This window comes from Anomaloglossus baeobatrachus, chromosome 4 (assembly GCF_048569485.1).
Source record: "Anomaloglossus baeobatrachus isolate aAnoBae1 chromosome 4, aAnoBae1.hap1, whole genome shotgun sequence".
NCBI classification, from domain to species: domain Eukaryota; kingdom Metazoa; phylum Chordata; class Amphibia; order Anura; family Aromobatidae; genus Anomaloglossus; species Anomaloglossus baeobatrachus.
The window spans coordinates 224,061,256-224,086,817 of record NC_134356.1 but is presented as its reverse complement, the minus strand read 5'-3'; the positions used below and the strand labels follow the sequence as shown (position 1 = coordinate 224,086,817).

Here is a 25,562-nt window from a genome sequence, read left to right as displayed (position 1 = left end):
TCCAATCACTGTGGATCTGGGGCCGGAGACCACTCCCCCTCAGCTTCACTGCAGCGTCTGTGGAAGGTGAGTGGAGCTGCTGACCCATTACTACAGGATGGGGACAAAGTGCGCACATTACTATGAGATGGGGATAAGGCTGGGGACATTACTATAGGATTGGCACATTACAAGGATGGGTACAGTACTATTGGATGGGGACATTATTACTATAGTATGGGGACATTACTATAGGATGGGGACAATGTGGGCACATTACTATGAGATGGGGATAAGGCTGGGGACATTACTATAGGATTGGGACATTACAAGGATGGGCACAATACTATTGGATGGGGACATTATTACTATAGTATGGGGACATTAAGATAGGGACTAGGATGGGCACATTACTATAGGATAGGGACTAGGATGGGCACATTACTAAAGGATAGGGACTAGGATGGGCGCATTACTAAAGGATAGGGACTAGGATGGGCACATTACTATAGGATAGGGACTAGGATGGGCACATTACTATAGGATAGGGACTAGGATGGGCACATGACTATAGGATGGGGACAAGGCTGGGGACATTACTATAGGATGGGGACAAGGTGGGCACAGTACTATAGGATGGGGACTAGGATGGGCACAGTACTATAGAATGGGGACATTACTACAGGATGGGGACAAGGTGGGCACATTACTGTAGGATAGGGATATTACTACAAGGGGACAAGGATGGGAAACATTACTATAGAATAGGGATAATGTTGGGGACATTACTATAGGGTGGGGACAAGGTTGGCACATTACTAAAGGATGGGCACATTACTATAGAATGGGGACAGTACTATAGGATGGGGACATTGCTACAAGGGGACAAGGATGGGGAACATTACTATAAGATGGGGGACATTACTATAGGATGGGGACAAGGATGAACACATTACTATAACATGGGGACAAGGATGAACACATTACTGCAAAATGGGGACAAGGATGGGGAACATTACTTTAGGATGGGGACAAGGATGAGCACATTACTGTGGGATGGGGACTAGGATGGGACACATAACTACAAGGGGACAAGGATGAGCACATTACTGTGGGATGGGGCACAATACTACAAGGGGACAAGGATGGGCACGTTACAACAATATGGGGAACGTTACTAAAAGATGTTGGTCAAAATTTCTATATAGTGCCAATTGTAAGACTATTAGTTACAAGAAAGGGATAAAATGTAAAAAAAAAAAAAAAAAAAAGGTTTATATTTAAACAAAGAATGTGCACGTTTGCTATAATGAACAAGTGAAAATGTTGAAAATCAGTGATCCCAAGGTGTGTAAAAAAAAAATAAATAAAAAATATATATATATGTATATATATATATATACATATATATATGTATATATATATATATATATATATATATTATATATGGTACCAATAAAAATGTCACTTTGTCCTGCAAAGAACGCGGCCCCCCCAAATTATTTTTTTCCTCTTTGCGGCCCATACACCCAGCTGAGTTTGAGACCCCTGCTCTACCCTATCGCTGAGATAACTAAGCAGCTGCATAGTTACAGTGCCTACAAGTAGCATTCAACCCCCTGCAGATTTAGCAGGTTTGATAAGATGCAAATAAGTTAGAGCCTGCAAACTTCAAACAAGAGCAGGATTTATTAACAGATGCATAAATCTTACAAACCAATAAGTTTATGTTGCTCAGTTAAATTTTAATAAATTTTCAACGTAAAAGTGTGGGTCAATTATTATTCAACCCCTAGGTTTAATATTTTGTGGAATAACCCTTGTTTGCAGTTACAGCTAATAATCGTCTTTTATAAGACCTGATCAGGCCGGCACAGGTCTCTGGAGTTATCTTGGCCCACTCCTCCATGCAGATCTTCTCCAAGTTATCTAGGTTCTTTGGGTGTCTCATGTGGACTTTAATCTTGAGCTCCTTCCACAAGTTTTCAATTGGGTTAAGGTCAGGAGACTGACTAGGCCACTGCAACACCTTGATTTATTCCCTCTTGAACCAGGCCTTGGTTTTCTTGGCTGTGTGCTTTGGGTCGTTGTCTTGTTGGAAGATGAAATGATGACCCATCTTAAGATCCTTGATGGAGGAGCGGAGGTTCTTTGCCAAAATCTCCAGGTAGGCCGTGCTATCTATCTTCCCATGGATGCGGACCAGATGGCCAGGCCCCTTGGCTGAGAAACAGCCCCACAGCATGATGCTGCCACCACCATGCTTGACTGTAGGGATGGTATTCTTGGGGTCGTATGCAGTGCCATCCAGTCTCCAAACGTCACGTGTGTGGTTGGCACCAAAGATCTCGATCTTGGTCTCATCAGACCAGAGAACCTTGAACCAGTCTGTCTCAGAGTCCTCCAAGTGATCATGAGCAAACTGTAGACGAGCCTTGACATGACGCTTTGAAAGTAAAGGTACCTTACGGGCTCGTCTGGAACGGAGACCATTGCGGTGGAGTACGTTACTTATGGTATTGACTGAAATCAATGTCCCCACTGTCATGAGATCTTCCCGGAGCTCCTTCCTTGTTGTCCTTGGGTTAGCCTTGAGTCTTCGGACAAGCCTGGCCTCGGCACGGGTGGAAACTTTCAAAGGCTGTCCAGGCCGTGGAAGGCTAACAGTAGTTTCATAAGCCTTCCACTTCCGGATGATGCTCCCATCAGTGGAGACAGGTAGGCCCAACTCCTTGGAAAGGGTTTTGTACCCCTTGCCAGCCTTGTGACTCTCCACGATCTTGTCTCTGATGGCCTTGGAATGCTCCTATGTCTTTCCCATGTTGACCAAGTATGAGTGCTGTTCACAAGTTTGGGGAGGGTCTTAATTAGTCAGAGAAGGCTGGAAAAAGAGATAATTAATCCAAACATGTGAAGCTCATTGTTCTTTGTGCCTGAAATACTTCTTAATACTTTAGGGGAACCAAACAGAATTCTTGTGGTTTGAGGGGTTGAATAATAAATGACCCTCTGAATAAACTTATCACAATTTAAAAAAAAAAATAAAAAAAGAAATAACATTCTTTTTTGCTGCAGTGCATTTCACACTTCCAGGCTGATCTACAGTCCAAATGTCACAATGCCAAGTTAATTCCGAATGTGTAAACCTGCTAAATCTGCAGGGGGTTGAATACTACTTGTAGGCACTGTATTTCTCGATCTATGTACTTATTGCTGATCAGGAGAGACTGAGCTGAGCTTGCTAGGGTTAATAGAATGGATCTGAAGAAAAATATAACAGTCACTCATATATAACAAGTTGCTTTACACTTAGCAGAATAGTCTCCGTGTCCCAGATAAAGGCCGATCTCCTGCATTTCCACATGTGGCTCTGTCAGGGCACCAAATATGTGATGCTGTCCTTGTTTGCCCACATTTGTGTGTGGTCATGAACAGCACAGAAAATAAGCGCAGCACAGCTTTGTATAAAATCTATCACAGGCATCCCTCATAGTGTGGATATTAGAATAACTTCTACTAAAGTGTACAGCTAACTGTGTATAAGGAGTTTAAGAGGCATAAATGAAAGATATTACACATGTGAGACCCCAGACTCATAGCGGAATCCACAATAAATGGATTTATGCATCTTATGAACTGTGGAGCAAGAAAACCAATATAAACTGTATTGGGAACTTATTTCATTGTTGGGGACAATATATAATGCCCTTTATTTTTCGTACAACCCTCATAATGAACTTCTACTATTTTAGAATAATTCCATACCCCCTCTTCTACCCCAGAGCACCAAGTAAGAAGCACAACTGAAGAAAACCAATATTAATCCTTCATTACTGCCTCCATATCTTTATATCACCAGGGTAATTTTGATATTAAGATTTTTTTCCTATTTTTTGTCCAAATCTGGGTGCATCTTATATTCAGGTACGTCTTATAGTCCGAAAAATATAGTAAATATGTGTTTATTGGTATTATATTTTTTGTTTTTTTGTTATTTATTTGGGGATTTTTAAAAAATATTTTTACATTTTTTAAACTTTTTTACTTAATCCCTCTAAGGCCGGTTTCACACATCCGGCTTTTCGCCGGTTTGCCGGATCCGGCGCTCTCCCGTACAGACAATACAGTACAGTGACAGCGCTGTAACTTCCGGGTCACATGCGCCGGTCACATGACAGCATGTGAGCGGCGCTTGTTGCGCTGTCACTGTAATGTAGTCACTGTATGGGAGAGCGCCGGATCCAGCAAACCGGCGAAAAGCCAGATGTGTGAAACCGGCCTAAGGGACATTAATTTTTATTTGTCTGATCGCTGGTGTAATGCATTGCCATGCACAAGCATGGAAATTCATTACACCTGTCAGTATTACACTGACAGAATGCCACTTAGACCATGCTCTTCAGATGGTTTAACAAGTCACCACAGTCAGGTAACCCGGAGGTAATCATTTGACCACGGGTTGCTATGGGAATGATAGGGACTCCGTGTGTTACGGTTGTGCCTCGAACCGGCCTAGTTCCGTCATTGACTCCCACATTGGGGTCGGTTAACTTGCCGTCGCTTGAGGCATCAGGTGGCTAGAGTTTTGTACCATCCTGAGCCTAAGTGCTCATGCAGCCAGACTGAGCATGTGCGTGATGTCATCGATGACAAAGCGGCTACTGATTGGTCGTCAGTGACATCAGCGATGAAGTGGCAGCCGCTGATTGGTCATCATGACTTCAACAATGACGTGGCAGCCCCTGTATGGCTGCAGCCAACGCCATTACCACATGCCATGTGGTCTGGGCCGGGGTGGCGGCTATAAAAGGTCTGTAGCTCCGCCCATCAGGATGCGAGCGTCATTTTGTATGCTGACAGCAAAGGCTGTATTCCCAGCTGTCAGAGTGAGTGGGTTCCAGCGCCATTGTAAGTCTGCAGTGCTTGTGGCAGACCCGTGTATATGTGCATTGTGATTCTGTGTTTAGGTCAGGCGCCGGTACCAGGTACTCGTATCTGAGTACAAACTGTGTCTCGGCACAGTGAGCGATTAGGCTCCTTCCGGACAAGACGGGCCCCCTACGCACACACCCCGTGTGTAGTGGCAGACTTGTGTGTATGTGTGTTCCAGCTTTGGGTACCCAGTGATGCTGACTGGGTGACCTTCACGGTCTGACGTGCCCCTGTACGCACTTGACCGGCTCTGTGTTTACGTTCCAGGTTGTCAGTGACACTAACTAGGTAGCCTTCACGGTCTGACGTGCCCCTGAATGCACGTGACTGGTTCAGTGGTTACGTTCCAGGTTTTCCAGTGACGCTAACTGGGTTACCTTTCGGTTTTGACGTGTTCCTACACACGTGACCGTTCTCTGTTGCATTTTCGTTGGTTTTGATGTGTTCCTACACACGTGACCATTACTTGTGCACCTGTGAGGTTAACAGGGACACGCTACATGTAGGAGTGTGCCTTTATAACATCTCCTTCATTTCCGTTGTGGTCTCCTGAGTTGATGTAATTCGTCTTTCTGTCCTTAGTGGCTTTAACACCTGCCCGACGGACATCGGGCAACGATTGGTATTATATTATTTTTTATTTTTTATTTCAATTGTCCCCTCCGTAACACCGTGATCATGTCATGGGGGCCATTATTAGGGGTAGAGGGAGCGCACTCCCTCTCACAGCTCCTTAAATGCTGCAATCATTATTGATCGCAACATTTATGGGGTTAAACAGCCAGGGCTGATGCGGGCACCGGCCCTGGCTGTAACAGATGAAGCTCGGCTATCACTTAAACCAAGCTCCCGGAGGTGACCACGCGTGCTTAGATTTTTTGCCCACACAATCCCCAGAACATACTGGTATGTCCATTTGTGGAAAGGTACTTAAAAAATAGGACATACCAGTACATCCAAGGTCGACAAGGGGTTAAAATTGCTGTTGGGAGAAGGCACCCTTCAAATATAAGAGACTTGGAGCAGTTTGCAAAAGAAGAGTGGTCCATAATTCCAGTTGAGAGGTGTAAAAAGCTTGTTGATGGTTATAGGAAGTGACTGATTGCAGTTATTAATTTCAAAGGGTGTGCAACCAAATATTACGTTGGGTGCAAATAATTTTGTCAGCCCCAGTTTTGCAGTTTTGTTTGAAATTATGTCCAATTAGCTTTTTTTCTCTTTTTTCTTTTGTGGTGTTCCAATACACACTAAGCAGGATTCCGAGGTACCCTGAAACACTTTAACCCCTATACAGGAATATGGATTTACTGCAAGGTCCAGGAGTTTGCTGCCTATGGAAATGCTGCAGTCCACAAACGCCAGGCAGGGTCAAAACCAGGAAGTCAGCAAGGTACAAAATCGGAAGGGAGGAGGAATGTCCAGAAAAGAGGCCGAGGTGTAAACCAAGATGTCAGGCGAAGTGCAGAATCAGCAGTCAGGAGGAATGTCAGGAAAACAGGCTGAAGTCAAGCAGGGGACAAAACAGCAATGTGTGCACAATACCGGTAAAGGGTGTCGCTCTAGAAAAACACAGGGCTATCTTTGGCAAAATACAGCAGACCACTGAAGATATAAAAAGGGTGTGGTGCCTTCCAATTAGATGGAGTGGGGGTTGATAACTTCAGCTGGAAGGCACACACCCCTACAGTCAGCCAGTGGTACTGCTTGTCCCTGTCAAACCAAGCTTGGAGGATAAGCCCCTGTCACATTTAACGACTTTCCAGCGATCCCGAAAATGATACGACCTGATAACGATCGCTGGTAAGTCACTATGTGGTCGCTGGTGAGATGTCAAACAGTCATATCTTCCCAACGACGCAGCAACGATACAGCGACCATAGCTACCTGTATAACGATCTCGGTGGTATGTGTCTGAGCTCTGAGTCGTCAATGAGGTCGTTAGTAAGGCGTCAAACATACCGATTCATCCTGCCCAGCAGAACCTCGACGATCAAAAAATAGTCCAGGCCATTCCGACACAACCAGCGATCTCACAGCAGGAGCCTGGTCGCTGCTATGTCAAATGTAGCGAGATCGCTGGCGAGGTCATTGTTGCATCACAGAATCTGTGACTCAGCAGCGATCTCACTAGCGATCTCGCTATGTGTGAAGGTACCTATAGGCGGCGACTGCACCTACCAGAGCTACTGGTACTGACTACTCCCCTATCAACAGCACTGCCTGCATAGGGAATATGGTGGTGCCTGGTGACTGGAGCAGAGGTTGCAGGAGCAGACTCTGTTGGAGATGTGACACCTGGTTCTCTTGTCATAGCGACTCATTTCATTCAAATGTTGACAGATAGTTGCCTTTGACACTGATGTACCCTGAGCCTGCAGGATAGCTTGAATTTCTTTGGAACTTGGTTGGGGCTGCTTATGCACCATCCGGACTATCCTGCATTGCAACCTTTCATCAATTTTTCTCTGCTATCCACGTCTATGGAGATTAGCTACAATGCCATAGGTTTAAACTTCTTGATTATGTGGTGCAAATTAACATCAAGATTTCTGGAGATGGACTTGGACACCTTGAGACTGTTCATATTTTTCAACAATTTTTGTTCTCAAGTCCTCAGACAGTCCCCCCCTCTTTCTATACTACATGCTTAGTGTTACACAATATTAAGATTGAGTCAATTCTCCCCTTTTTATCTGGTTTCAGGTGTGATTTTCATATTGCCCTCACCTGTTACTTGCCACAGGTGAGTTTCAATGAGCATCACATGCTTAAAATAAAGTTGTTTACCCACAATTTTGGAAAGGTGTCAACAATTCTGTCCTACCTATTTTTGGGGCTTTGCATGAAATTATGTACAATTTTCCTTTTTTCTCTGTATATATAGTGTAACATTTCACATAGCATTACAGAGTGGGCTTTGAAACCATGTAACAAGCACTAGTGAAGCAAAACATGTCATTTTACATCATTTGTGATTATTATTTTCTATTGCTAAAAACTCATTATTTTAAAAGTAGCTCATTATATTGCCTTATAGAAATGCATTCTGACAAAGAAAATTTTAAACAGGCAGATACTTTTACTACCCACTATCAGCTGTCTCTTTCAAGCATGACAAATGTAAGCACCGCAGAAAAGCTCATATACAATACTGGCATCACATGTTCTGCATACTACAAAATGTTTTATATTATCTTAAATGGAAATTAAAGTTGATACATGCTGCCTGATTCAAAAGATGAGTTATATATCATTACAACCGATCTCATCACAAAGCAGCCTGTATGGAGGAAGGGTGACAGCTGACAATACTGAGAGATGAGAATATAACTCAGCTCATCTACTTTGTAACTGTATAGTTATATATCATTACACACACTTCCAGATCTCAACTCACAGTGCTGTCAGCTCTAAACCGTTCCACCACACTATTGCTTTCCGATGAGATCTGCAAGTGCTTGTTATGATACATATCTCAACTCTACAGTCATGGCCAAAAGTTTTGAGCATGCTACAAATATTAATTTTTACAAAGTCTACTGCTTAAGTTTTTCTAATGGCAATTTGCATATACTCCAGAATGTCATAAAGAGTGATCAGCTTAACAGTAATTACTTGCAAAGTCAATATTGGCTAAGAAAATGAACTTTAACCCCCCAAAACACATTTCAACATCATTGCATTCCTGCCTTAAAAGGAGCAGCTAACATTGTTTAAGTGATTGTTCCATTAACACAGGTGTGGGTGTTGATAAGGACAGGGCTGGCGATCAATCAGTCATGATTAAGTAAGAATAACACCACTGGACACTTTAAAAGGAGGCTGGTGCTTGGTATCATTGTTTCTCTTCAGTTAACCATGGTTATCTCTAAAGACACACGTGCAGCCATCATTGCTCTGCACAAAAATGGCCCAACAGGGAAAAGTATCGCAGCTACAAAGATTGCACCTCAGTCAACAATCTATCGCATCATCAAGAACTTCAAGGAGAGAGCTTCCATTGTTGCCAAAAAGGCTCCAGGGCGCCCAAGAAGGACCAGCAAACGTCAGGACCGTATCTTAAAACTGTTTCAGCTGCGGGATCGGACTACCAGCAGTGCCGAGCCAGCTCAGCAATGGCAGCAGGCTGGTGTGAGTGCTTCTGCACGCACTGTGAGGCGGAGACTGCTTGAGCAAGGCCTGGTTTCAAGGAGGGCAGCAAAGAAGCCACTTCTCTACAGAAAAAACATCAGGGACCGACTGATATTCTGCAAAAGGTACAGGGAGTGGACTGTTGAGGACTGTGGTAAAGTCATTTTCTCAGATGAATCCCCTTTTCGATTATTTGGGACATCTGGAAAACAGCTTATTAGGAGAAGAAGAGGTGAGCGCTACCACCAGTCTTGTCTCATGCCAACTGTTAAGCATCCTGAAACGATTCATGTGTGCGGTTGCTTCTCAGCCAAGGGAATCGGCTCACTCACAGTCTTGCCTAAAAACACAGTCATGAATAAAGAATGGTACCAGAATGTCCTCCAAGAGCAACTTCTCCCAACTGTCCAAGAGCAGTTTGGCGCCCAACAATGCCTTTTCCAGCATGATGGAGCACCTTGCCATAAAGCAAATGTGATCACTAAATGGCTCATGGAACAGAACATAGAGATTTTGGGTCCATGGCTTGGAAACTCCCCAGATCTTAATCCCATTGAGAACTTGTGGGCAATCATCAAGAGACGGGTAGACAAACAAAAACCAACAAATTCTGGCAAAATGCAAGCATTGCTTATGCAAGAATGGACAGCTATCAGTCAGGATTTGATCCAGAAGTTGATTGAGAGCATGCCAGGGAGAATTGCAGAGGTCCTAAAGAAGAAGGGTCAACACTGCAAATATTGACTTTCTGCATTAACTCATTCTAACTGTCAATATAACCTTTTGGTACTAATAATATGATTGCAATTGTATTTCTGTATGTGATGTAAACATCAGACAAACACAATTAAAAACCAGAGGGCAACAGATCATGTGAAAATATCATTTTGGTGTCATTCTCAAAACTTTTGGCCATGACTGTACTGCATCTCTTTACAGTAGCTGCAGAGTTATGTATCATTACACATACTTTTAGATCTCATCTCACAATGTTGTCGGCTCTCACCCTCTACCCACACTGACTGCTGTGAGATGAGATTTGTAAGTATTTGTAATGATATATAGCTCAGCTCAGATTTGTATCTATAAAATAGCTGCAGTGATTACTGAGAAAAAGACAGCATGTTTCTTTCTCTCCTGCATGACATGACCTGCTTATGGTTGGTCAACCTAATGTAGGGGAATAAGTACACACCCAAGAGACAAATCTCTGGTAACACTCAGTTGAACTATAGCATAAATTATGTCATACTGGTGTCCCTGCATGGTTCAACTTCCTCAACCCGGCAGGGATGCCGACATACTCACCACTCCAGCCGTACAGCTGTTTCTCCTGCTCTGTCACCATCTGCGGCGTCCAGCTCCCGGGGCTTATACACATCGTGTACTTATGGTATGCGCAAGCTCCTGCACTTCTTAAAGGGGCATTGTGCACTCTGGAAGTGTTCCCAGCCTTTTGCTAGGTATTTAAGGCATCCTCCAATATAGGGAGGTGCTTGTGCAACTTCAGTATCTGTGTGTCTTGATCCTTATAGTTTGTTGTCAGGTTTCTGCGACTCAGTACTTGTGTGTGATCCAGAATCTGTTTTGGATATCTGTACCCGAAATTGTATCTGAACCTGTTCCATCTGTACTAGCCATCCTGTCTGTACTTGACCCTGAACCTCATTCTGTCACATCTGTACCATTAGCCTTGCCTGCACCTGAACCAGAACCTGTCTTTGTCCTGACTGAACCAGCCTTTTCACCTGAATGAGTACCAGTATCCACCCTGCCTGTGATGCTGATCCTGTCGCGCTTGATACTCCATCTCAGTACCTGTGTCCCTGACCCCCGGGGTTAGCTGCTGCAGTCTGGGGACTGTCTACTGGCAGTGAAGCACAACCTCATTATCAGAGGCTCTGGTGAATACCCAGCAGGCACTTAGCTACACCCTTAGCTACGCGATCCCTGCACTCCTAGCCACAGTACACATCGGGTTAATTACCCGATGTGTACTCCAGCTACGTGTGCAGAGAACAGGGAGCCGGCACTGACAGCTGAGAGCGGCGGACGCTGGTAACGAAGGTAAACATCGGGTAACCAAGGTAAGGGCTTCTTGGTTACCCGATGTTTACCGTGGTTACCTGCGTCCGCAGAAGCCGGCTCCTGCTGCCTGCACATTTAGTTGTTGCTCTGTCGCTGTCACACACAGCGATGTGTGCTTCACAGCGGGAGAGCAACAACTAAAAAATGGTCCAGGACATTCAGCAACAACCAACGACCTCACAGCAGGGGCCAGGTTGTTGCTGGATGTCACACACAGCAACATCGCTAGCAACGTCACAAAAGTTGTTCCTTAGCAGCGATGTTGCTAGCGATGTTGCTTAGTGTGACGTGGCCTTTAGACTGGAGATCTTGGGAGGTGCTTCATTGGGAACAGTCTTGCCATGAGAGGTGTCTTGCTCCTATATGTCAGGCTCGGCTGTCAGGTTCGGCCACCGGGGACACCATCTCATTTGCCAGGTTTGTCATCCGCTTACCAGTTGAATGCTGATGTCTTTGATAAGAAGGAAGCAGAGACATTACTGGCCATTGACCTGCTTCAGGGATCTTCAGCCTCTTGAGGTTGTATCTACACCCTGTCTCAGGCACCCTTCATACGCACGTGTCTCCGGTACTTGCTAGGTCCGTGCCCGCATGTACCGGAGACACGGACACACGTAAACCCATTAAAATCAATGGGTTTATGTGCACGCACGTGTGCAGCCATTGGCCCGTGCCTTTGTGTGGAGCAGACGTAAGCCCGTGCGCTCCACACGGATGCATGTCCGTTTTTCTCCAGCAGCACGGGTGTCACACGGCCCGCATAGGGACCACACGGATGTAGTGTGGATGCGGTCCCATGTGACACGCGCCGGAGAAAACTCACGTGTCAGAGAAAAAAATAACAAATCTTTACTCACCTTCTCCAGCGCTGCTGTCTCTGCCGCTGCTGTCACTTGCTGCCGACCGCCGCTCATTATGCTCATTTAATATTCACTTCACTGCAGCCGGAAGCAGCAGCAGCGGGGCGTCGGCAGGACCAGAGACCGAAAATCAGCACCACGGACAGCGACGCCAGGGACAGGTGAGTTGAATGTTCTCGTTCTCCGTGTGTTATCACAGATAACACACGGAGAACACACGTAGTGCCATAAACACGGAACACGGAGGGGAAAACGTACCTTTGACACGTCCGTGAAACATGTGCGTGATTTTCATGGACATGTGAAGGGGGCCTCGGGTGGAGACCCAAGCCATGGCTAATTACATCAAGGAGAATCTGTCAAGGGCATTCATCCAGAAGTCTTCCTCACTGGCAGGAGCTAATTTATTCTTTGTTAAGAAAAAGCATGGAACACTCTGTCCTTGTATAGACTATAGAGGACTCAACCAGATGACAATCAAAAACAAAGATCCATTGCCACTAATTACAGAATTGTTTGATCATCTCAGATGTGACAGGATCTTCACCAAGCTCAATCTACGAGGACTGTACAACCTAATCCACATATGCCAAGGAGATGAGTGGAGAACTGCCTTCAACACCCGGGGCAGCCATTAGGAGTACATGCTCTTCTGTCTGAGCTCAGTAATGTTCCGGCTGCCTTCCAAGAGAATGTAAATGATATCTTGGTAGATCTGACCAATCCTGACTGAACCAGTCATCCTGTCTGAACCAGTACCAGTATCCACCCTGCCTGTGATCCTGATCCTTTGCTGCCTCATACTCCATGTCTGTATTTGCATCCCTGACCCCAGGAGTCGGCTACTGCAGTCCCAGTGTCGCGGGCGGAGGAGGGGACGCTACGCTCTCCCACTGCTCGGGTCCGGCTGCCGCTGCTCTGCGGCTGCTGCTGCTCGGTGGCTCGAGCGATGGGCCGGATCCCGGGGACTCGAGCGGCGCTCCTCGCCCGTGAGTGAAAAGGGGTGGTTTTGGTTTTAGGGATATTGTCCGTGACGCCACCCACGGTTGTGGTGATTTTGGTGACACCACCGCTGCTCTGAACGGGGATCCCGGGAGCGGTGACAGGGAGCAGCTGAGTTGTTATTTCTCCCCTCTGTGGGTAGGGGGTTGGTTGTCCCGGGGCCCAGTGATGGGGTAGGTAATGATGATGGCAGGCGGGTTGCGGGGCCTGGTGAGGTGCAGGGTCGCAGGGGCAGCGCTGTGCCGTACAGCACGGGGGGTACTCACTCAGCCTGAGACGATGACACAGTTCTCGGTAAAACACACGGCTGGATGGACGGGTCCCCCAGACGGCTGCGGTTGCTTCTTCCCCGTAGGTTGGTGATGACTGTCTCTCCCTGCACCTAAGTTCAATGTTGGTAGCGATGGGTTGCCACCGGTAACCCGCTCCCCGACTTGGATATCGGCCAGAGGAGCCCCTTTTGCCCGCAGGCACTGGCCCTGGGAGACGGTTGCCCTTGGCGGTGGCGGTGTCTCCCCTTCACGGTTGAACGGTTGCCTTCTGTTGGGACTTGACTGCTTGGAAACCCAGGAGGTCCCCTTCACTAACGGATTTGGCAAATTCACGGCGACTCCTAGCCTTGCCGGGGTCCGAAAAGCCCCTGCCAATGGTGCTGGCTTCTCTTGTGTACCGGTCCGGTACCGCCGGGCCACCGCCCGTCCACGGTCCTTACGGCAAACTCCGATAGGCCACTCCTGCAGACGGTCACCACCGTCTGCCAACCTTGCTGTTCCGTCCGGGCCACACACCCGGACTCACTTCAGTCTGCTCTCTTGCCACTTCACTACTCCTCACTTTTCCTCCTTCCACTTTCACTGTCCAAGCTAATCTCCTCTCTCCTTCACTTTCCTAGCTTAACTGCCGCTTTTCCCTCCTCCAGGACTGTGAACTCCTTGGTGGGTGGAGACCAACCGCCTGGCTCCACCCCCTGGTGTGGACATCAGCCCCTGGGGAAGGCAACAAGGGTTTTGTGTCTGGCTTAGATGTGCCTAATCGGGGTGTAGGGTGTGGTGGTGTAGTTACCTGTGGCCCCTGGCTTGTCCAGGGCGCCACACCAGTACCTAGTGTTTACTGGCATCCAAGCCCAACCGCACCATAATAGGCTTTGGTGAATGCCCGGTAGGCACTTAACTACATCCGTCCAGGGTAAGCCAAGCACGTGGCACAGTGGGTCCACACCCACATGCGTGACAAATTATAACTTAAACTTTACAAGCTAATATCGTCACAATTGATAAGAGAAATTAAAAAATGAAACCTACATTTTACTCAGCTCTACAACCACTATTTAATGATGTGTCAAGTAGTGATTGGCAAACCCGGACTGTAAAAGTCTGGATCCGAGCGGGATACCTAGTATCCGTGCACTGACCTCGGGCCCGGAGTTCTCAGGGAACTTCGGGTAACTATCAGGATCCGGTCACCCGGGTAATTAAAAAAAAAAAAGGAGACAGAAACAAAATAGGAATAAAGCACTAGCATTATGCTTAACAAGTCTCCCGTGCTACTGTAACACTACTTCTGGGGCCACTCATTAACCCTCATACATATTCACTGCTTTCCCTACCCACCAGCAGTCCTGGCATCTCTGATTAGTTGCGGTCAGGCCATGCCCTCACCCTGTGTGACAGCATTTCTGACTGTTTAGAATAACACTCACTGTCTGTGTCCCTATAGTGGTGTAAAAATAAATAAATAAAAAAAATTGGCCTCCAGTCATGTACTTATCTTGGCTGTGTATCAAAATAAGAGGGCCACCATGTGGCTTTTTAAAAATGATTTTAATAAATAATTTTAAAAAACAGCATGCACCCCCTCCCCCCCTAATTTTGATACCAAGCCAAGATAAAGTTGACAGATGGAGGCTGGTATTCTCAGGCTGGGGAGTCCAATGGTTCTTGATCCCTCAGTCTAAAAATAGCAACCTGCAGCGGCCCAGAATTGGTGCATCAATTAGATGCGACAATCACGCCAATTTACCCTGCTCATCCCCTGATGCAGTGGCAAATGGAGTAATTTAAAGAATTAATAACAGCTCACAGCTGACACTAACCCCTAGATTACTAATAAGAGGCATCTATGAGACCCCCATGACTAATCTGTTAATGAAAATAAACACAAACACCGAAAAATTCCTTTATTTGAAATAAAATGCAAAAACCCATCCGCTTTCTCCAATTTATTAACCCCAAACATCAAGGTCACGACATAATCCACACAAGGTCTCATCCAACGTAATTCACACGAGGCCCCACGACAATCCCTGTTTTGCTTCATACTCAAGTCACAGCGCGTGGGAATATTAGAAAACATGACCGCAAGCTGTGGGTTCAGACAGAGGCTGACTGAGCCACAGCTGTGAGTGGTGACATCACTCAGTTTATCTGCAGTCACAGCTGGAGGCTCCAATGGTACCCCACCTGTGACCGCAGGTAAACTGACTTCAGGTAACCACATTGAACTCAGTGACCCCAACTCAGGTGAACTTAAATGGTAATCTGAGAGTGGTTGTCTCATAGGTATTCTTTACCTGTGTTACCCCCAACCTTTTTCATGGGCGACCTGCTGCATCCTGCTAGTGCATTTGCAATTTGACCCTTGTTGGTTAATGGCTGTTTCTGGTGAGTTTTTTTTTTTACTTGTCTACTGTAAGTCCTAGCCTATAACTAAAGGTGGCTTTACACGCTACGACATCGCAAAAGCGATCTTGTTGGGGTCACGGAATTTGTGACGCACATCCGGCCGCGTTAGCGATGTCGTTGCGTGTGACACCTATTAGCGATTTTGAATCGTTGCAAAAACGTTCAAAATCGCTAATCGGTGACATCGCCCCCTAATCTCAATTATCGTTGCTGTTGCAGGACGCAGGTTGTTTGTTGTTCCTGCAGCAGCACACATCGCTACTTGTGACACCGCAGGAACGAAGAACCTCACCTTACCTGCGGCCGCCAGCAATGAGGAAGGAAGGAGGTGGGTGGGATGTTCATCCTGCTCATGTCCGCCCCTCCGCTTTGATTGAGCGTCACTGTGACGCCGAATGAACCGCCCCCTTAGAAAGGAGGCGGTTCGCCGGTCACAGCGACGTCACAATGCAGGTAAGTAGTGTGACGGAGTTACGGGGGAACTGGCAGATTAGGACCAGGGGGTATATATCCCAATCGCCAGTCGGGGCCCACCATGCTCCAGATGGTAATAGAGCTGCTGGCACCCTGTGGGTTAGGCGGAGACTATAAAGCTGATGACTCAGAGATAACCCAGGAGACCTGGGAACCGGTCACGTGTGTAGTGACATGTCAGACCGGATGACAACCCAGTTAGCGTGTCGGTGAAATTGGCGCAACCCCGACCACGTGTGCAGGGAACACGTCAGACCGGATGGTGACCAGGTAGCGTTGACCAAGAAGACCGCTGCGACAGCGCCCTGTCAGCCACATGTGTCAGACATGACAGGCCGAGCGGTCCTTCGATTACCATTTCTGGTCCCTACTCGAATGGCCACGTGTGTAGAGGGATCACACCAGTAGCATAGACTGGGAAGCCAAGGAGGATAATAGGTTCACACACCCAATCCTGGAACACCCTGTTAATTCCACAGGGGTCCTGGGGTATGCTGGCCGTGCATGTAGGAGGCACAACCAGACAGGTGGCGCAACAGGTGCGTTGTCCGTGTGCGTAGAGGGCACTCTCGGACAGGTGACGCAGCAGGTATGCTGTCCGTGTGGATAGGAGGCACAACTGGACAGGTGACGCAGCAGCCGCAGCCCAGTTAACACCACTGGACTGCTATAGCACAACAGGAATGGTAGCAAGGAAGCATGGCGCCTGACCCTCATGTGCTGAGCCACGAATCTTGGCGTGACAGGCACCATTCGCCTAGCCCTACCTACCGCTTCCAACAAGGCTTATGCCACCATGAATTCTAAGTGAATATGAGTGAAGACTGCATCCCTCCATGTTGTCTCCAGGTTGTCTTTTATAACCTAGATCCGCCCCAAACCCAGAGTGGAACCACCAAGGTCCAATAGCAGAGTGCCATATCATCAGCGATGTCACCAGCGGCCTATCCGGAACCGCCAAGTCACTGATGACCTCATGGCAGCCACGCCCCAAACACTTCACCAGTCATCGTCTGACGACCAATGGTGAGGTGCCAGATCATAGGGGCGGGCCTCTGAGAGCCAGTCCGGAGTGGCCATGTCATCAGGACACCTGACACCCTCTGCCCTATCAGGGCCTGCCACCTCACGGACATGCTCAGTGAGGTCCTTACCGGACCTAGCCTCTGATGCACCAAGTGCCTGAGCATGCTCAGTAGGCACATCCCAGACCTAGACACAGCACAAAGTCCAAGTACCTGTGCAAAGAGGCTGTTCGGATTAATTGTGGGAGCATGCTCAGTAGCCTGAACTGAGGACTTAGGGCGGCTTTGCACACTACGACATCGCAGGTGCGATGTCGGTGGGGTCAAATCGAAAGTGACGCACATTCGGCGTCACTTGCGATGTCGTAATGTGTAAATCCTAGATGATACAATGAACGAGCACAAAAGCGTCGTTATCGTATCATCGGTGCAGGCTCCGACATTTCCATAATGCCGGTGCCACGACAGGTACGATGTAGTTCCTCATTCCTGCGGCAGCACACATCGCTGTGTGTAAAGCCGCAGGAGCGAGGAACATCTCCTTACCTGCCGCCAGCATCTATACGGAAGGAAGGAGGTGGGCGGGATGTTTACATCCTGCTCATCTCCGTCCCTCCGCCGCTATTGGCCGCCTGCCGTGTGATGACGCTATTACGCCGCAGGAAGGAGCCGGGTCGCCGGCCAGAGCGACGGGCGCAGGGCAGGTGAGTGCATGTGAAGCTGGCGTAGTGATAATTTTCGCTACGCCAGCTATCACAAGATATCGTACCTGCGACGGGGGCGGGGACTATCGCGTGCGACATCGCAGCATCGGCTTGCGATGTCGCAACGTGCAAAGCCCGCCTTAGTCTCAGAAATGACACAATCAGGCTGAGTAGGCACTAGGCAAAACACCGGGCTTAGACTCTGACTGGGGTAAATCGGCGCATGCATGCGCACTATCCGCCTCTCCACACTTAGACGTGGTGGAAGGAGCACCCAACTGGACGAACCGAGGCAAGAACGGCAGCCGGCGCCTGGGCGCAACAGGAACCGCAGCAGGCTGCTTGCAGCTATGGAGGCGCCGATTCGTAACAGACGGGTCCGAGCGATGTTGTGCGCCACAAGCAGCAATTTGCCCGTGTCGCACAACCGATGGGGGCGGGTACGCATGCTAGAGATATCGGTAACGATTAGAGTTAAGCGCGGTTGTCGGTTCGAGGTTCTCCAGTTCGCAGCTCGAGTGATTTTTGGGGGCTGTTCTAGATCGAACTAGAACTCGAGCTTTTTGCTAAAGCTCGATAGTTCTAGATACGTTCGAGAACGGTTCTAGCAGCAAAAAGACCAGCTAATTACTAGCTGGCTTTTCCGCTGTAATAGTGTAAGTCACTCTGTGACTCACACTATTATGAAATTTCAGTGTATAGTGTGCGGGAACAGCGCATTCAGATCACTGCTGTATGGATAATGGCGATCGCCATTTTTTTTTTTTTTCCTTGTCTTCCATCCCTAAGCGCGCGCGTGTAGTGGGGCGGGCCAGCATGTCAGCCAATCCCAGACACACACATAGCTAAGTAAACTTTTAGCCATAGAAGCAACGGCATGTGTGATAGGATGTCCATGTCACATGTCCCTGCATTATAAAACCGGACATTTTCCTCCAGCACGCCATTATCTGCCTTCTGCGTCCTTGGTGTCAGTCATCACTGGCGCAGCTCCTATCGCTGATACTGCTGTGTACGCTCTATACACAGCACTGTACAGCATAGGGATAGCACTTTCTATCAGTCCTTTTAAAGGCTAATACCGGCAGGGTCAGAGCCATAGGTGACAGGTCTGTGAAAACAGATTTTAACAGCTACACAAGATGACAGCGTCTGTGTAGCTAAGGTCAGGGATTTCCTCGCTGCATTTCCCATTAGGAGGGATAGAAAGGCAGGCTTCCTTTCCTCTACCCAGAGACCCACAACCCTGCCACTGTACCCTCCTGCCCTTTGCACACTCAAACTCATTGTTACTAAGCCATTATACTAGCAAACACTGAGTGAACTTAGTGGCATCCTAAACGTGGCTATTGGACTTCTGTATAGTCCCAGCAGTGCAAAGATATTTGCAGCACGTCTGCCTGCATTGCACACTCAAACTCATTGTTACTAAGCCATTATACTAGCAAAAACTGCTGCAACCTAGTGGCATACAAAAAGTGGCTGTTGTACTCCATTTGTGCCCCACAGGTGCCAAGCTATTTACAGCACCTCTGCATGACACCCTCCTGCTCTGTTTTTAAAAGCTATAATAATAGCAAAAACTGCTGCAACTTAGTGGCATACAAAAAGTTGCTGTTGGACTTCTGTATTGTCCCACTAGTGCAAAGATATTTGCAGCACGTCTGCCTGCATTGCACACTCAAACTCATTGTTACTTACTAAGACATTATAATACCAAAAATTGAGTAAACTTAGTGGCATACAAGAAGTGGCTGTTGTACTCCATTAGTGCCCCACTGGTGCAAATCTATGTGCAGCACCTCTGCATGACACCCTCCAGCTCTGTTTTTAATAAGCTATAATGATAGCAAAAAATACTGCCATTTAGTGGCATCATAGAACTGGCTGTTGGACTTCCATTAGTGTCCCACTGGTGCAAATCTATTTGCAGCACCTCTGCATGACACCCTCATGCACATTTTGCTACGCTAATGTTATAGCAAACTCAGGGAATTCCTTGCTGCATTTGATAATTCGGAGGGATAGAAAGTGAGGCTTCCTTTAGCTTTTCCTTCTGTTCATAGATAGCATCTCCAAGTCCACACCCGAAGACAATTTCTCCTCCACGTCTAAGTGTGGAGAGGCAGCTAGTGCGCATGCGTGTGCCGATTTACCCCAGCCGCAGCCTAACTCCAGTGTTTCGCCTAGTGAGTATGCTCAGCCTGACTGTGCCATTCCTGACGCTAAGTCTTCATTTCGGGATACAGCGCATGCTCCCACACTAAGTGTGAAAAGCCTCTTTGCACAGGTGCTTGCATTCCGTGCCGGGTCTAAATCCTGTTTTGTGCCTAGACACCATGCTAAAGCTGATAGTCTTTTTTCAGAGACTGTATTTCATGCAACTGAGCATGCTCAGGCACTTACTGCATCAGAGACTAGGTCTGGTAATGAACTCTTTGGCCCTGCCCCTGATGTGGGGGGCCCATATAGACCACAGGGCATCAGGTGTCCTGACGATGTGGCTAGGCCACTCCCAAATGGCTTGCAGAGGCCCGCCCCTATGACTTGTCACCTCATTATTGATGGTCAGATGACAACTGGTGAGGTGTTTATGTCGTGGCAGCCATGAGGTCATTATTGAAGTTTCGGTTCCAAATAGCACGCTAGTTATGCCACTCATGACGTGTCACTCTGCTTTTGTCTCCAGGAGGTGCATTGTGGTCCACCCTGGTTTGGGGCGGACCAAGGTTATAAAACTGGCTGGAGCCAACAAGGAGGTGTGCAGTCTTCTAATATGCTCCGAAAGAGCACACCTCCATGTATTGAACCCATTGCGGCTTTAGGCCAGAGGTAGGCAGGGATAGGGCGTCGATGCAGGCCGCCACCACAGTTGGTAGCGCAGAACGGTTAAGACCAGCTCCTGTCCTACAAGTCCTGCTTGTGCAGCCCAGTGGCATTAACAGGCCTGCTGCTGCTGATGCGCCTGCTGTCCACAGGTGTGGCCCTAATGCACACGGTCAGCGTACTGAATGGCCCCTGTGATGTTAACAGGGAGTTCCTGGGCTGGGTGGGCGTGTGGACCCTGTGACGCTAACAGGGCTCCCAGTCTCCAGATCCGAGTGGCGTCTAACTCGGTTCAGGCAACTATTAGTTTCATAGCCACACAGCTCTGTATCCTCCACCTAACCTTCCAGTTGCCAACCTCTCCTTTTCCATCTGGGAGCACGGTGGACATTGACTGCTGATGGGGATATATACCTTTCTCTTTCTTTTCTTATTAATTTTCGTTATATAGCGGTAACATAGTATATACCACCTTATCCAAATCTGCCAGTCCCACCGTAACAGATGGTGATTCTTCATCAAATGTTACTTTTGCTTAACCAACAAACCCACGGACAAAAACTTTTTTCCCCTTTCCAACACACCTGTTCCCCTTTCCACCAGCATCTGTCCTTTTTGATATATGACCAAAAGTGCAACTCTGCAGGGACACCATACTCAATGCCATCTCAGCACAGCAGCCAGCCCTCGGTCCCTCAGATGTGGACAAGTAAAAGACCATTTCCTCCTATCCATGACAAAGCGTTGAGATTCACTCTGTGCAGCACTGGTGTTTACTGGAAAAGCAGATCTAAGAATCCGTACCACCTTCTGCAGATACTCCTGTATACGTGCGTCCCTTTCTATGGCAGGAATTATTTCGCCAAATTTTGTCTTGTACCGGGGATCTAACAGTGTGGCAACCCAGTAGTTAGCATTACTTCGAATTCGTACAATCCGAGGGTCATGTTGTAGGTAGTGCAGCAAGAAGGCGCTCATGTGTCTTGTGCATCCAGGAGGACCAAGTCCTTGGTGTGTTGGTGACAGAGAGGTGAGAATCGTGCCTCCTTCCTCTGCCCTCTCCCCCCAACCTCGCACAACCTAAATGTGAGCAAGCTCTCACTCATCTGCTGAGTCATCCATGCCCATCGCCAGTTCGTCCTCCATTTCTTCATGGGCTCCTGCACCTTCCTCAACAATTTTTGCAGATACTATGCGCCCTTGTTAATCCCTCTCCCCCACCGTCCCTTGACTTCCGCCTAGGTGCCGCTCACCGTCTGGAACTTGTAGATCTTATTATCCCTTCTGCATATGACTCCTCCTGTACTTCCTCCCCTTCCTCTTGGACCAACACCTGACTCCGAATAATGCATACAGTGTGCTCCATCTTGTAGATGACCAGAATTGTCACGCTGAGAATGTCATCGCCAGTGTTAAACATCTTCGTCGACATTTGTAAACTGTGTAGAAGGGTGCATAGGTCCTTGATCTGACACCACTCCAGCAGCGTGATCTGCACCACCTCTGGATCAAGTTAGCCCAGGGTATACGTCATACCGTATTTCAGCAGGGCTCTGCGGTGCTGCCACAGACGCTGCAACATGTGCAGATTCAAATTCCTGCGTGTCGGAACATCGCATTTCAGGCGTTTAACCGCCAGACCCTAAGACTTCAGGAGCGATGAAAGTTGTTGAGCTGCTGGGTGCAAAGGATGAAAGTGAGCACATAGCAGCGTGCTCGCTGCACAAGGCCATGTAGGCCGAGATGGTATTTTAAAAATTGCTGGAGAATCATATTCAACCAGTGAGCCATACAAGGCACGTGTGTCACATTGCCCTGACGAAGGGCCGCAGACAGGTTTGCATCATTGCCGCACACGGCTGTTAAGTCACCAACGTAGTCCACTCAATCAATTTGTACTCCGGTCGCCAGGTGACAACGTGTTCCTTTCGTGCATAGTGCTGATGATGGGAAAGGAGTCGATGCCAGCGGCGCAGGTGGACGCAGGTTATGTTAACCAACTGGGCTGTGTTACCTTGACAGATGCAGAACCACAGGCTGAATGTAGGTGGTGGGTATCTCACAGATGAAGTACCATCATTCGGCTACAACCAATGGGAATACACCGCACCCTTTTTTAGGCCCCTCCTGTCTGCAGACCACTGCCAGACAAAGCTATGAACCTCTTGTTACTGTTACCCCCAGTTCAGTTTTATGATTTTGTGTGCTTGTTACCTGTGACTACTTTTCCTGCTTGCTGTTTATGTACCTCGTTGGCCGATCCGCATTTCACCTCTGCTTGTTTTCTGATTAAGTCCTGGCCATCCCATTCTGTTCCTCTTCCTCAATTAATGTTTTGACCCTGCATGACTACTATTCTCTGGAACTGCAGCCTTCCACAGGTATTGATCCACTTGGGCCCTGTGTAATTCCAAATCACTGTATAGGGGTTAAAGGGTTTCAGGGTTCTGGGTGTCCAGCTTGGTGAGTGGCTTCCCTCTAGCCTATCCTTTACAGCCCATCTGAGTGTGTCGATCCAGGCAGGCGTTACACCGTGCCCTGGTCAGAAGGCCATGTAGGCCGGGATAGTGTTTTAAAAATTCCTGGACAACCAGGTTCAACACGTGAGCCATACAAGGCACGTGTGTCACATTGCCCTGAAGAAGGGTCGCAGACTGGTTTGCATCATTGTCGCACCTGACCTTCCCTGGCTGCTGGTTGAGTGGAGACAACCATTGATGAAACTCGGTCTCACTCTCCAGAGCTAACCGTCCACAATTCCTCAGCGGTGTCTCACATTTTCCCTACATTTCAAAGTAAACATTTGACCGCCTGATGGCCTTGAGCTCTGCTGCCAGCATAGTAAGGAGGTGTGTGGGATTCCTTGGGCGCAGTTACAATGAAGGTTGGACTGACCACACAGGGTTTGGGCCGAGGTGGAGGACCCACACGAGGTTGAGGAGGCAGAAGCAGTGGAGGAACTTGTACATACAGAGGAAGGATTGACACAAGTCGTGGGGATGGCAAGACTTGTACAGCAAACCCTTCTCCATCTCTCACCATAGTTACCCAGTGCCCAGTCAGCAACATGTAACTCCCCTGTCCATGCTTACTGGTCCAAGTATCTGTGGTGAAATGCACCCTGTCACACACAGAGTTTCTCAAGGAATCGGTGAGGTTGTGTGCAACCTGCTGTGGTAGCACGGGCATGCCTTTCTTGGAGAAGGAGTGACGACTGGCCATCGGCTCTTGGGGCACTGCAATGGGCATAAGGTCTCGAAAATCCTCGGTCTCAAAAGGGTGTAAAGGCAGCCTTTCTGTTGCCAACAAGTTGCAGATGATGAAACTCAACCTCTTAGTCATGTCATGCCCCTCGAAAATCATGTAAAACACAGCGAGGGGACTCCAACCACAGTCTCCCTCGTTTCCACTAATTGGGCCACACACATCCCACTTGACTGGCATCACTTGACCCCCCTTTTCAAAATGAAAAAGATGCTTTGCATGAAGCACTCTCAAAAATACGCGTGCCTTTCACGTCCCCTGGATGACCCAGGGGAAGAAAAGTCCTCTGAGAGCCATGACTTGTTCATCTTGGTTCTTTTTTCAAAAGCAAGGGGACTCCAACCACAGTCTCCCTCGTTTCCACTAATTGGGCCACACACACCCCACTTGACTGGCATCACTTGACCCCCCTTTTCAAAATGAAAAAGATGCTTTGCATGAAGCACTCTCAAAAATACGCGTGCCTTTCACGTCCCCTGGATGACCCAGGGGAAGAAAAGTCCTCTGAGAGCCATGACTTGTTCATCTTGGTTCTTTTTTCAAAAGCGAGGGGACTCCAACCACAGTCTCCCTCGTTTCCACTAATTGGGCCACACACACCCCACTTGACTGGCATCAGTTGATCCCATTTTCAAGATGAAAAAGATGCTTTGCATGAAGCACTCTCAAAAATACGCGTGCCTTTCACGTCCCCTGGATGACCCAGGGGAAGAAATGTCCTCTGAGAGCCATGACTTGTTCATCTTGGTTCTTTTTTCAAAAGCGAGGGGACTCCAACCACAGTCTCCCTCGTTTCCACTAATTGGGCCACACACACCCCACTTGACTGGCATCAGTTGACCCCCCTTTTGAAAAAGAAAAAGATGCTTTGCATGAAGCACTCTCAAAAATAGGCGTGCCTTTCGCATCCCCTGGCTGACCCGGGGGAAGAAAAGTCCTCTGAGAGCCATGTCCACATTGTCAGTGGACAGACACGTGTGCTTATCTGCCAGCAGACCCCCAGCAGCACTGAAGACAGGTTCCGAGAGAACGCGGGCTGCAGGACACGACAAGATCCCCAAGGCGTACGTGGCAAGCTCAGTCAATTTATCCAGATTGGAAGCCTAAAATGAGCAGGGCTCAAGTTGCACAGTAATGGCATCGACGTTTCCTTGCATATACTCATATATCTATGTGTCCTCCTCTTTTTCCTTGTCTAGCTCTTTTGTTTTCGCATGAGTATATGTCCTTGTCACTTTCCCATGTGTTTGTGTTGTGTTGTGAGTTGTTTGTCACCTTTTGGACACCTTTGAGGGTGTTTTCTAGGTGTTTTTATGTGTTTGTGAATGCCTGCTATTGTTTCCTATGCAGTTCGGGTTCGGTTCGTCGAGCGTTCGACGAACCGAACTCGAACGGGACCTCCGTTCGGCGAACCGAACTCGAGCCGTACCACGACCGGTTCGCTCATCTCTAGTAACGATATCGCAGCGTCTAAAGCGGCCTTTAGAGATTTCAACTCTAAAGCCGGTAGAATCACAAATGCAGCAATGAAGTGTATACAGACGTAACCCAGAATAACAAAATATAAGCGATGAATGTGTATATACCCTTTATTCT

At 47.9% G+C, this 25,562-nt stretch overlaps 1 protein-coding gene across 3 annotated transcripts in view; it reads right to left on the bottom strand.

Annotated features, from left to right (window-relative positions):
• Positions 1–25,562, bottom strand: part of ANO4 (anoctamin 4) — a 481,162-nt gene that overhangs the window by 103,656 nt on the left and 351,944 nt on the right. The gene's annotated exons all lie outside the window — the stretch shown is intronic.